This window comes from Muscardinus avellanarius (assembly GCF_963383645.1).
Source record: "Muscardinus avellanarius genome assembly, chromosome: 20".
In the NCBI taxonomy this organism is placed as follows: Eukaryota; Metazoa; Chordata; class Mammalia; order Rodentia; family Gliridae; genus Muscardinus; species Muscardinus avellanarius.
The window spans coordinates 27,288,785-27,302,377 of record NC_137806.1 but is presented as its reverse complement, the minus strand read 5'-3'; positions in this window follow the sequence as shown (position 1 = coordinate 27,302,377).

The window sequence follows — 13,593 nt, the reverse complement described above, 5'->3', positions numbered from 1 at the left end:
AAAGGGAGCCATATATTATCCTCAGAGCTGTATGACTAGGAACCACCTCTTCCAGTCAAGTCCTCCCAGCCTTTTGGGTACCACCCAGGTAAATCCATTACAATAGATTTACCTACTGCTGAAATTATAGTCCTCTTGACTCTACTGCAACAACCCGGAATATTAATAAATGAACATTTTAGGAAACATTTTATGTCTAAATGTAACAAGGAAGAAGGTCGGATTGGCAAGTGCCTACACTATGATCCATTGGGTTGATGTGAGGGACCATAAATTTGGTTCTGAACCTCCTTGTTCATTTAGAACAACAAAAAAAAATGGTATTTTTTTAAAAAATATGAGTTCAAACATTTAAAGCACAGCAGTTGCTGAGTGGACTCACAGACTTGACTCTAAGGCCTGTTAGGATCGCATGATGGCACTTTCTCAAAACACCCCATGTATAACTTTGTAGCAGATCACCCAAGGCAGCCCAGTGTTCTTATGATATACTTCATAGATGTACAAACTTTACACACATACCTATTTTGTAGCTTTGATTTATGGAACTACTAATGACTTATCTCATTAAAAATTAGAACAGTGCCAATAATTTTTAGGTCTTCTGTTTACTCTGGCCTGCTTGTATGCTCCCTTAAACGGGCAAGGATGCAGTGTGGTATTTTGGTGTATTGGTGTAACACATTTTAACTTCCATTCTCCCGACAAGGAATATTAGGCTGTTTCTTATGTATCAGGGTAAAGAAATATTAAGTGCAATTTTTTTAAAAAATAAAAATAACATTGCCCAAATGTATAAATTTCCGATAAGTTTTACCCAGAATAAAACTTAGATATATGTGAAGATATGAAATGACTCCATTTCTGTCTGAAATTTCCAATGCATATGCCATTCAATTAAAAGCAGAAGAGATGTAGTTGTTTTATTGTCTAACAATAATCAGTATTCACAGATTCTCCTGTGCTAATAAGAACTCTGTTTACTCTTATATTAATCAGAAAGGAAGGCAAGATTGATGTTTTCTTATGAAAATGAAGAAACTGACTATAGGCCTAAATAAAAGGCCATTTATTGTCTAAAGGGAGAAGAAATAAAAAGCAATTATAATCAGGCCACTACTGGAACCACTTCAGACAGGAAGAAAAAATAGAGTAGCTGAGTGCCCAACATTTAAGCCATAAAGTATGTCTCCAGTAATTCCCTTGTGGAAAATTTTCAAAATCAGGTATTGCCAATTATCTTCTTTCTTCCTAAAAATGCTAACAAGATCTTTCAGTAACTACACAGTAAATGTTTAAATCAGCCTCACTGGGTCCTCTAACATGAGTCATATGCAAAATTCACTCTTTTTTCTTCTTTTTATGGGTGCACTATAGTTTCACATTATAATGTGGATCATATTGACAGTGGAATACATTTACACAGTGCTTGGTGCCCCCACTTCCTCTTTCCCCCCTCTCCCAACAAGGAGAGTCCAGGTTGATCACACTACATTCACACTTATACACATATTCAAATGTAGCTCCTCCATTAGTGAACCTCAGCCTTCTTCCTCCCCCACCCTTCCTTTCTAGCTTTGCTGAGGTTTCCCCTCCATTATCTGGAGTCCCTCTGATATCCCTAATACGTTTGGGCATATTAGAGAAAACATATGACTCTTCTCTTTCTGAGCTTGGCTGATCTCACTTAACATAATGTTCTCCAGGTCTTTCCATCTTCTTGGGAATGATGTGATTTTGTTCTTCTTTATTGCTGAGTAGAATTCCATTGTGTGTATTTCCCATAATTTTGCAATCCATTCATCTGTTGATGGAGACCTAGGTTAGTTTGATACTTTGGCCATTGCAAATTGTAACATATGCATACCCATGTTCATAGCAGCACAAAATTCACTATTTTGTAAAGTAAATGTGATAACTAATTAAAGACATTGTTAAAATAAAAGGTATCAGATGTTGTCCTCCAAAAATAATTATAATAGAATAAATAATATTCTTCTTTTTATATTATCTAGAGAAATAGAACAGTTAACTATTAAGATGATTACTATTTGAGACTGTATTCCTGAAAATGGAAGAGAAGTAATTGAGAAAAAATTTTAAAACACAAACATTTGTAGAGTCGTAGAGTGGAGGATATGGCTTGGAAGATGCTTAGAAGAGAGTGATTATGGAAACCACCACCATAACCAAGAAGAAAAATGGCAGAAAAGAGTATTTGGCTATGGAACAGAGAATGATATGTAGAAGAAATGGTTAAGATAATAGAGTTCAATAGGGAAAAGAGAACTAAAATAATGGTGGAGAAGGACTTGACCAATTAAGTTGCAATAAGGTTCCTGGAAAGCCAGGCATAGTGGCCCAAACTTATAATCTCAATATTTGGGAGGCTGAGACAGGAGGATTGTGGTTCACAGACAGCCTCAGCTACTTAGTGAGGGTTTCTTCAAATAGTGAGACCCTGTTTCAAAATAAAGAATAAAAAATAGGGCTGAGGGTACAGCCCAAAGATAGAATGCCCCTGGGTTCCATTCCCAGTACTGAAAAAAAAAAAAAAAAAAAAAAGGTTCCTGAAAGTGACAAAGAAATTAACTGAACGCTGATTGTAGAAAACAAAATAAAGCCCACAGAAATTCTTGAGTGGAAAGTGTTATAATTGGATAGACTCTTGGGAAAAAAAATCTAATTTAATAATAATTTGCGAAATAGACCTAAATGTACAGGGACACGAGTCGGAAAACAAGCTAAAAATCAATATCCAGAATTCATACAATGAGATAAAAACCAGGAAAATGGAGATATTATAATATTGTATTCAATAAAAGGGTTTACAATTTTTTGGACTTCAGTAAAGGATTTTTATTAAACTATTTTTTATGCCATGTCCATGCATCATGAACTACTACCTCTCTTTTTAAAATTTATTTCAACCATTTGAAGATGTTAAACCATTCTTAGATCATGATAATACAAAGGGAGTCAGCAGGCTGAAACAGTGCTTGGAGCCCTAGGCTGTGTCCCTGTCCACAGACAGTCTGTGAAGGCAGGAACCATTTCTTGGCAATGACTTTATTTGTGATGCTGAGAAAGCACAGAACAGACAGGTAGGTACGCAACTCTTCATCCACAGTGTCAATGAACTGAAAAGTTGGTTCGAAAAATATACCATTGATTTTTGAAGAGCAAATATAAGTATTGCTCTGAAAAATATATTCCTCCCAGAATCAAGATTAAGGCTTTAGCTCTTTAATTAATGCTCAGATTCACAGTCTGTCCTGTGTTGCTGATTCTCCAATTTAAAATTACCTTCTGCCGGGCATGGTGACGCACGCTTGTAATCCCAGCATTTGGGAGGCTGAGACCAGAGAATCGCTGTTCGCGGACAGCCTCAGCTACTTAGTGAGGCCCTCTGCAACTCAGTGAGACCCGGCTTCAAAATAAAGAATAAAAAATAAAACAGGGGGTGTAGCTCGGATGTAGAATGCCCCTGGGTTCCATCCCCAGACATGCAAAATAAATAAATAAATAAATAAAAATAAATAAATAAATAAAATTACCTTCTGCTTCTATTCATTATTGACACAGTCTGAAACTTCTTTCTGCAGAACCTCACTTGGCCAAAGAGAACTCGGGATTCTTAGTCATCTCCCAGCCAGCCAAGCAATAATCCTTGAGACCTGCTCCAAGTAGATTGATTTGATGCAAAAGCAAGCAAAAACACGAGATTGATTTCATTATTATGGGACTTATATTGGAAAGCTAAGAACTTGTAGAGAACTTTAGTACTCTTCCCAACCACTTTGCCCATAAAAAGCTTCATGGTACTTCAATTGATGAGGACTCACTGAGCACTGCTGATTGCCTAGGAAGGTCTCACCAAGGATTGTACTAGACATTGGATTCTTAGACTCTGTTACTTAGAGATTTTAGTACAGCTCCAATTTCACTGCTAGAATCGTTCAAATATCTGCAATCACTACATATATGTCCACCCCAAACTACTTAGGGATTACTGAGCGTTCACGGGATATTTTACTCGATGTTAGAAATAGTGTAATAAGTGAGATAGAAAAGGTTCCTGGCTGCAGAAAGTTTGCAGTAAAAAAATTCATCATTATCCAGCAATCTGTACTTGTGATTTGAGTAGTCATGATATAAAATTATATATTAAAATAAAATCAAATGACAGTACATAATACTGTCTTATTTAAAGCTCAGAAAATAAGATTAAAATCATTTCTTGGTAAAAGCACACATAATTATTTTAGAGATTAAGTATACACACATATGCACAAGGACACACACTTTTGCTTTTGAAGGACAAACACATGAACTTATAACTGTGATATCCTTCACAGCTGAAGCTTTCTTGCAGTGGCTCTCAAACTCTTAATCATCTAGAGGGTGATTACAATGCCCACTGATATTCTTGACTGAGTTTTGGGAGAAAGCCCAGAAATAGGCTTTTGGGCACAATCCCTAAAGTATTTTGTGGGAAAAGCTACAGAATCCACAGTCTAATTTTTGTTTGCAAATAGTGTCTCAGTAGAATAGCTTCAGCACAGGATTGTTTCTGAGTACGTTAAAAAAAAACACTGTGTATGAGTGTGTGTGTTTTTTTTTGTGTGTGTTAGTTACTGGGAATTGAACTCAGAGTTATTCTATTTTTTATTTTTGAAACAGGGTCTCACTATGTTGCCGAGAGCCTTGCTAACTTACTGAAGCTGTTCTCGAACCCGTGATCCTCTAGTCTCAGCCTCTGTCTGTGGATACTGTTGATGCAAATGGTCACTGGATTGAAGTCAGGTAACGTCCACAGGGGCCGATGCATATTTTGGGTACCATTTTAAAGATAATCTATTTTCTTATTGCTTCGTTGTTGGTGTTTTTTTTTTTAAGTGGAATTATTCAGTACATTAGGCATGTGAATTAAGTTTGTAATAGTGTAATAACTGTTTTACTCAGAAATTTTAACACACTTTATTGCATAATCAGTCTCTTGAGGGTCACTTAGTTATGGAGACTTTTTCTTCTTTCTCTTTTGTTTCTTAAGGCATATCAGTGTAAATTAAGCGCTCATAGAAAAAACAACTCTGAATTTTCCATTCTCTCTACTATTGAGCTTGGCCTTTCATGACAAAATTCTGGGATTGAAGGATTATTTTGGGTATGATAAAAAATCAATTACTGTGATTTCCTGATTTACAAAATTTTGGAGTTCACTGGAAATCAATAGGAACTCCTAAATGCTGAAATGGCAGTGCATTTGAGATCATGTCTTAAGCACTTTATAATCATTCAGCATGTTTTTCTCCTAATAACCTACCCTAGGGGATATTTCAATAGCACTTCAGGTTGTTGTCTAAACATGAGTAATCTGGAAATTCTAAAATAATATTTTCATCATTACCAAAATTTCTTTTTCCCTACACAATGACAGCCTTGGCTAATCTGTGTGGGTTTTGAATATAGTAACTATTATGGCGAGTATTTACCCTTCTCGGTTCACTTTCTCATAAATAATGCTTTATTCGTTGTATTGGAAATTTAACTTGAAGGCATTCTACCTCTGAACTATACTCCCAGCCCTATTTTTATTTTATTTTATGTTTTATTTTGAAACAGGGTCTCTCTAAGTTGATGAGAGTCTCACTATTTGCTGACTCTGTCCTCAAACTTGTGATTCTTCTGTCTTAGCCTCCCAGGTACAGGGATTACAGAAATAGTCACCATGCCTGGCATAAATAATGCTTTTGAGATAGACTACTTAATGTGCCCATTGGATTTTGCATATCATAGAAAGATTTTAATTTAATTTAGATCAAAGGAATATGGCCTTGAAGTAGAAAAACACAGAACTTCTTCTTTTTGAAAATCTAGGTAGGAAAGAGTTCTCTCCTATCTGAGAAACACTATTTTTTCACAAACTGTTTAAAGATAGTTTTTTTATTTTTAACAAATGCACCTTTTTTGTGGTGCTGGAGATGGAACCCAGGGACATTCTACCTTCAAGCTATATCCCCAGCCTTAATTTTTTTCTTTATTTCGAAACAGGGCCTCACTGAGTTGCAAAGGGCCTCGCTAAGTAGCTGAGGTTGTCCAAAAACCGAGATGCTGGGATTATGAGTGTGTACCACCACGCCCGGCACAACACACTTTTTAAAAATTACCATTTTGCTTCTGCCCAGGGCACTTAGGAGTTCTCTCACCGTCACTGCCCTGCTTTAGTTTTTTTCTTTTTGCTATGGATTGGGATTTAAGAATAAGTGCACTCCATATAACCGCAATTCAGTTTTCTTCTTTGTAAGGGCTAAAGCCTCCCACAACAAACAACTGTACGTTTAGAGTTAACCCTAAAGCGTGGAATAGTCTATGGTTTTGAGATACAAGATGGTACTAAAATTCTCCAGCAACATAATGCTCCTTCAACCAGATTTAGTCATTAGATATGAGAAAACATCAAATATCATTTTTTAAAAAAGTTTTTGGAGCCGGGCGTGGTGGCGCACGCTTTTAATCCCCGCGCTTGGGAGGCGGAGACAGGAGGATCGCGCAGGTTCGAAGCCAGCCGCGCTGGCGTAAGAGACCCTGTTTCAAAAATATAAAATAGGTCTGGGAGTGTAGCCCGGAGGTAGAAGGGCTTCCAGGAACCCCAGTACCACCAAAAAAAAAAAAAAAAAGTTTTTGGAAATGGGACTTAGTGAGTGTACTGTCTCCAGCATGAGTCAGAGATTCTATGAGGCAACTGTATGCCTCTGTGTTGTCTTGGTTTCATAGATGTGATGGATGCTCTGTTATAGCCATCCCATTCACGTGCATAATTTTGAATCCTGCTTAGAAAGTGTATGTCATAAGAAGGTGAGGTGGAAGAAAGTATACATTCTACAATTTAACGTATGACTCCTGAGTGATTCATGAATTCTAATCTTGCTTTCCAGGATGTGAATTTGAATCCACACTGCTGGGAAGGGGTTGCCTGAAGTCATCAGTAGCTCCCTGTCTTGGCTATTATTTCAGCCTAAATCTTAAATTTGTATAAAACTTAGCTGAGCATGATGGAGCATGCCTGTAATGTTAATACATGGGAGATTCGCAGATTCAAAGAGAATCGCAGATTCAAAGCTGGTTTCAGCAACTTGGTGAGCCACTCGAGGACTTAGAACCTATTTTCAATTAAAAAAAAAAAAGATCTGGGTGTAGCTTGGAGGTAGAATGAATGCCTTTGGGTTCGTTCAATCCCCACCTTCACAAAAACCAAACAAACAAAAAGTCTAGTCGGTGGTTTAACTTGATCCATACACTTTAAAAGGCAATCTTCAGTCTTGTCCAGAGTCAAATGTCACTGTTGGGAATATGAAAGACCAGATAGAAATCAGCCTTACATGAGGCTTTGACATTGCACCATCACCTCGCGGCAATTTTGGTTGACCTTCATATTAAGATATTTGGAAAGGCATCAACAATGACCACATCTCAAATTTACTGCAAAAAACAAAATCATATACTATTTAACTGAAGTCCTGGCATGGCAGAGTGGTCTTTCTTGGAACACAAAATATTATTAATGCTACTGTTTTGAATTTGGGATCACTTTTTAAACAAACCTACAACAATCATACAAATGGCATGCCACATGCTTGGAGAATGGGACACAGAATGTCAATTAAAAGCAAGATACTGATTTTTTTTTTTTAAGTAACTGGACATTTTAGCATATCTCCCAAAAAAACACTTGGGCGGGAGGGAGTGGTCCTGGAGGAGATGGAAGTTTACTTTGAAGCATAAGAATGCGTTCAGTTCCTGATTCCAATTGTTTGCAGGAAGACTTGACAGAAGGGCAATAAAGTCAGATAAATGCTGTTTTTGGTGATAATAGTCACGTTCCGCTTCCCTCTTCTTGGCCACCCAGTTTGGCTGGTTGACATGACTACTGGGGAACTTTTCACTTTTTCTCCCCAAAATATTGATTTCCAGTGAGTGTGCACTATTTGATAAAAGAACGTATGGAATACAAAGCATATGTGATTTATTTTTGGTGTCAATGTATTTATTCATTTTCATATGATTTTATTGGCACACTAAACACACATCATTCTGAAGTACAGTGTGATAGGGACATACGTGCTCACAGCACTTGGGGAGCTTCTCCATTCCCCCTTTCTCTTCCCATTTCTCCTCTTCCCCTTCCTCCTGATACTGAGATTGGCACCGATCATTTTGTATATGAACATAATATCAACTGTAATTTAAATGATATATGTCGCCGGGCGTGGTGGCGCACGCTATAATCCCCACGCTTGGGAGGCTGAGACAGGAGTATCGCACGGGTTCGAAGCCAGCCTCAGCTACTTGGTGAGGCTCTCAGCAACTTAGTGAGACCCTGTTTCCAAATAAAATATAAAAAAGGTCTGGGAGTATAGCCCGAAGGTAGAAAGCCTCTGGGTTCCATCCCCAGTACCACCAAAACAAAACAAAACAAAACAAAAATAAATGATATATATTTGTAAAACTTTTAATATGTATGACAAATTACTATTCTAAAAAATACTCTTTTCAATTTTTTTTTCTTTTTAAGGGTAATGGGGATGGAACCCAGGTGCATTCTACCTCTGAGTTACACCCCCAGCCCTATTTTTTGTTCTTTATTTTGAAACAGGGTCTCACTAAGTTGTGGAGATCTCACTAAGTAGCTGAAGCCAGCTGTGAATCTGCAATCTTCCTGTTTCAGCCTCCCAACTACTGGGATTACAAGCATGCACCACCACGACTGACCTGTTCAATTTTTTTTTTATCACATTTCGATTCAGAAAATATATGTCACAGAGGAAACTGGATAAAATTCTCTATTTAAACTTCTGGGGCAGCCAGGCCTAATGGTACATGTTTGTCATCCCAGCCCTTAGGAGGCTGAGACAGGAGGATCACACAGGTTCAAAGCCAGCCTCAGCTGCTTAGTGAGGCTCTCAGCAACTTAGTGAGACTCTGTTTCAAAATAAAATATGAAATAGGTTGGGGGCATAGCCCAGAGGTAGAGGCCCCTGAGTTCCATCCCCAGGACCACCAAAAACAAACAAACAAACAAACAAATGAACAAACAACCTTCTAGGGCTATAGAAGGGCCCTTCTATTTGTTTTCTGTGATATTCATTTTTTACTTGAGCCAAAGAGGTATTATATATCTAGCCTAATGTGTTAATGTTTTTGGAAGGGATAAGAGTCATAGGTACTTTAGTTTGAATAGGTTTTACCCAAAATAGGCTAAGCTATTATGTGGGAATATTTTAGGGGAAGACATTTTGTGCACACAGTGGAATTTTGGAGGAGTAAGGACAGGATGTACCATCTGTGTGATGGAGTAGGCCCAGCACAGAGGAGGGTGGGATGCTCCAGACTAATTTGGCAGCTAGAGAAAAATAACATGGCTGTGCTATGGGCCTATATAAAAGGATGTATGTGAGGATTCTTGAAGAACAGACATGTGTTAAACAGGGTTCAAGGAAAAATATGAAATCACTTCTTATTTGTCAATTTTATGGCTTTAAACTAAGATTTTCAATTCTAAGATAGGCTTACATAAACATCTCTTCAGAGTGGTCGTAATCATATTTCTTTGTTAAAAATGTAGCTGTCTGGTCCTTCCTAAGAGTTGAAATCCATCCAGAAGCCCATCCAATGGGATACGTTTTGGGCTCCGTGTGTTGTTTTTAATTCTGTCTTTCAATGTATTCCTCTATCATCTTGAACTTCATTAAGATGTATGACTACAATGTGCCAGTGAAAAAAGAGAGAAAAAAGATTATGAAACCATTACAATAAACAAATTATACTGTCTTTTCAAATGATCTGGGTATTTATCCATGCTGATCTTTTGGTTACCATGATAGACCTATTAGTAATTACTCCCGGTTAAAGTAATTCCTACTATTTTATGGACACAGGGTCTGGAGGATGACAACAGTAAGTTGGGAATATGTATGAAGTCAGCACACAAGACAGAGGCTCCACCACAAAGGAAAATAGCAGATGTGGTGGCTAACATCAGGAGTTCTAGAGGTGGACTCTCAGGTCACGTGGATGGGAGTGTTAAAAGTGATTCAGAACTCCATCTGGCCATTGAGAACTGAATGCTTAAAAGATCTTGATTTAAGTGACATTTTAGCTTAAAAAATAAAATAAAAAGAAATGTTTAATGGCAGAATTTTATTCCTTGAGCCCTACCCTTTCATGAAACAAGTTTGACAATGGGTGTAGAAATATGTTTCTTCCAAAAATAAGCTGTATTTGTTGGGGGGGATGGGAAAGGGCTGTACTGTCCTCTTTACAAATCCTCGACTTCCTCTTTTGAGTCTGACAAAGCTTCTGTGTTTTCTTAAGATTTCCCAGAAGCAAACAGGCAATCCTGGAAAAAGGAAGTTCCACAATGATTTACTTAATTTGAAAGCAACAAAGCTTTGGTCACATGATCCCAGACCTTTCCCAACTGAAACTACTCCCTGCTGTACTCAATTCTGCAGTTTTCCAAATGAATCTGCCCCAATGAAGCAGTAGTATCAGTTTAATTAAATATACTTTCATCTTTGGCTAGGTTTTGCCAAAATGAGTGATTCATTCTCTTAAAAGAGATTGCTACCAGAGTTACACCAATTGATGACTCTGAAAATCGCTCTGCCACTCAGCCCTCCTGGGACCCACAGCTGGTTAAGTAAACAGTGATCTCACCCCTCATGTGGTCTTCTTGACATTAAAACGAAAGGTATCAATGCGAAACTCAAGGTAGCTATCAAGTCACCTCGTTTATCTTGGCTTTAGTGTTTTTCTGCTTACGGAACTCACTCTGAAAAAACTTGGAACACTTTTTTCCCCACTTCATTTATTTGCACTATAAAAACAAAAACTTTATGAAAACTCTTTAAAGGCATGCGAAAGAGTAGAAGATAAGATGGCACCAATGACCACATCTCCTATAGACAAAGACCATGTGAATTTTCACTTTATTTTAAAACACACTTAGGATCTTGTGCATATTATTTTGATAGGTCTTCAAGAAACTGCAGATGAGAGCTCTTGTTTTTTTTAATCAGTACCAAACTTGGATTCCTAAATAGTAATCTGAGTCCTAAATACTTGAGTTGAGTTAACCTTTAACCAGCCCAAGTGACTCGTTTATATGCAATAAAATCTGGTGAAACACTTTGTATTAGCAAATACCCTCATCTCTGGATTCCTGGAGCCTCTGTTATGTTTGCATTCAATCATAAGCCTGAAGTGTTTTCTTTCTCTAAGTATTTCAGACGCATTCTTCGTATTTGAAAGCTTTTGTGTATTACTCAACAACGTCTGTATCTAAACTATGTCGAAGATGCATAGAGAAGAAATGACATCATGGAGCCCAGAGAGTCCCTTCTTTTAGCTTTGTGTTTGACTAACGCTGAGCAGCCGCCATGAGTCACGCGGTCCTGTGACCGGCCAGGCACATTTCCAATCAGAGACTGTTAAGATCTTTGACAACAGAACCTGCCTGTTATTTGAAGAGGAGATTTCAACGGTGACCTGTATACTTGGTCATACCAGGCTTCGTGGGTAACAGAATCCGTTCCTATTCCTGCCGAATAACAGAACATTAAGGATGAGATAACACTCTGTAAAGCTGACTCATTTCCTCATTTACAGATGAAGGGAGGAGTCCAAGAAATGACTATCTCATGGGGAAATAATATTTCCTTCAGGTAATTACGTGAGTCTTTCTCCTCCAGCAAGACTTACTGTATCCTGGGCTGTCAGGAGTTAGGCATGCTAAGAAGTCAATTTTAGTTATGAAATAATAAGCATACATTAAAAGCCATGTCCACTTTCATCCCTCAGTGTGTGAAAAGTGCTGATTACAGAGTCTGTTCGGAAGAAACCACTGTGCTACATAAGTAGGTGTCTGCGCGATTGAAAAATTTTAGTTTATTGAAATGTGGCGTTGACGTTTTCTTTCATTATGATTTTTTGGACAGGTGGGTCTTACAGGTGATGTTGCCTCCTTTACCCCTGGCATCTCTATGGGGCAATACAGAGTCCATCTTTCCTCCCAGCTCATGTTTTGGGGTGGCGGAAACACGGAGGGTATAATGTATATATACGTGCCATACATTTCTGTGGATGGCTGGAATGTACCAGGCTGTGGGACATTCAGCTCTGTCTTGTTGACTTGAAGTAACTCTGCAGGAGCTGCCCGGCAGGGTAAGGAACTGTGCTTACTTGTTTCTGACTCCTCCTCCACAGGAACATTATGGGAAACTGAGAAACCTCTGCCCCTCTGACCTTCTGCAATCCCTCGGGCTTTAGGGCAGCATTCCTCAAAGCGAGCTTGGAACATATTTATTTAAAAAAAAAAATACAGGAAGCCAAACGCACTGAGAGAGAAGCTGTCTAATGCATTCCTCAGATCATCACCAAAAGGCCTATCTGTTTTTTTCTTTTAGGCTCGATTTTAAAACAGGACTTTGTAAACACTGTAATCAGCTCCTCTAAATAGGAATTCCTTCTTTTCATTCATGTATCGGTCGCCTCTTTCCCTGCTTGATATCCTCTGCTGGTGAGTTCTCTGGTCATTTGAATCGTGGTCCAATTCTCTTTTGTCGTTGAGAAATCACACATTGTGAAACATGTTAAAAATAGCCCAGGCTCGCTGGTGTTTGGGGGAAGGCGCTCACTTGTTTGGGGAGTTTACGAATGGGAATAAACGGCTGGCCCTGTGTGATTACCTCTAAGGCCAGCTTGCTTGCTCCAAGGGAAAGCTTCGTGGGATGGCTACAGACACATTCCAGAATGGTTCCCGCCGCTTTGCCAATCCTAGCACCGTCCCATGGGACAGAGATCTTTGTGATGCCAACACGGGATCTAAATTATGAGAAGTTTCGGGAGGGCATTTTGCCCTTGTTGGATTCCTGACAGAAGGCCACTGGTCTTTGGAAATCCATGAGCTACTTTTTTTTTTTTTTTAAGAAAATGTTTCTGTTTTTATTTTTTAATTTTTTAATTTTTTTTAAATTTTGGTACTGGGGAGTGAACCCAGGAACATTCAACTTCTGATCTACGCCCCAACCCTACTTTATTTTATTTTATTTAGATCCAAGTTCTTACTGACTTGCTGAGGGCCTCACTATGTTGCTGAGGCTGAGCTCAAACCTGCGATTCTCCTGTGTCAGTCTCCCGAGTACTGAGATTACTGGTGTGTGTCCCCGTCATGCTCAGCTAGACTTCCTAGAGGAATAAGCAGTTGTCTGGTTCTACCCTTGCTTTCAATCCTTAGGCTCAATTTGGGAAGAAAGATACTGGTTTACTTGTCATCTGGCCTAAAAGACTCCTAGCCTTAGGGGATTTGTGTGTGTGTGTGTGTGTGTGTGTGTGTGTGTGTGTGTGTGTGTGGCACTGGGGTTCCTGGAAGCCCTTCTACCTCCGGACTACACTCCCGGACCTATTTTATATTTTTATTTTATATTTTTATTTGGAAACAGGGTTTCTTAAGCCAGCGCGACTGGCTTCAAACATGCGCGATCCTCCTGCCTCTGCCTCCCAAGCGCGGGGATTACAAGCGTGCGCCGCCAC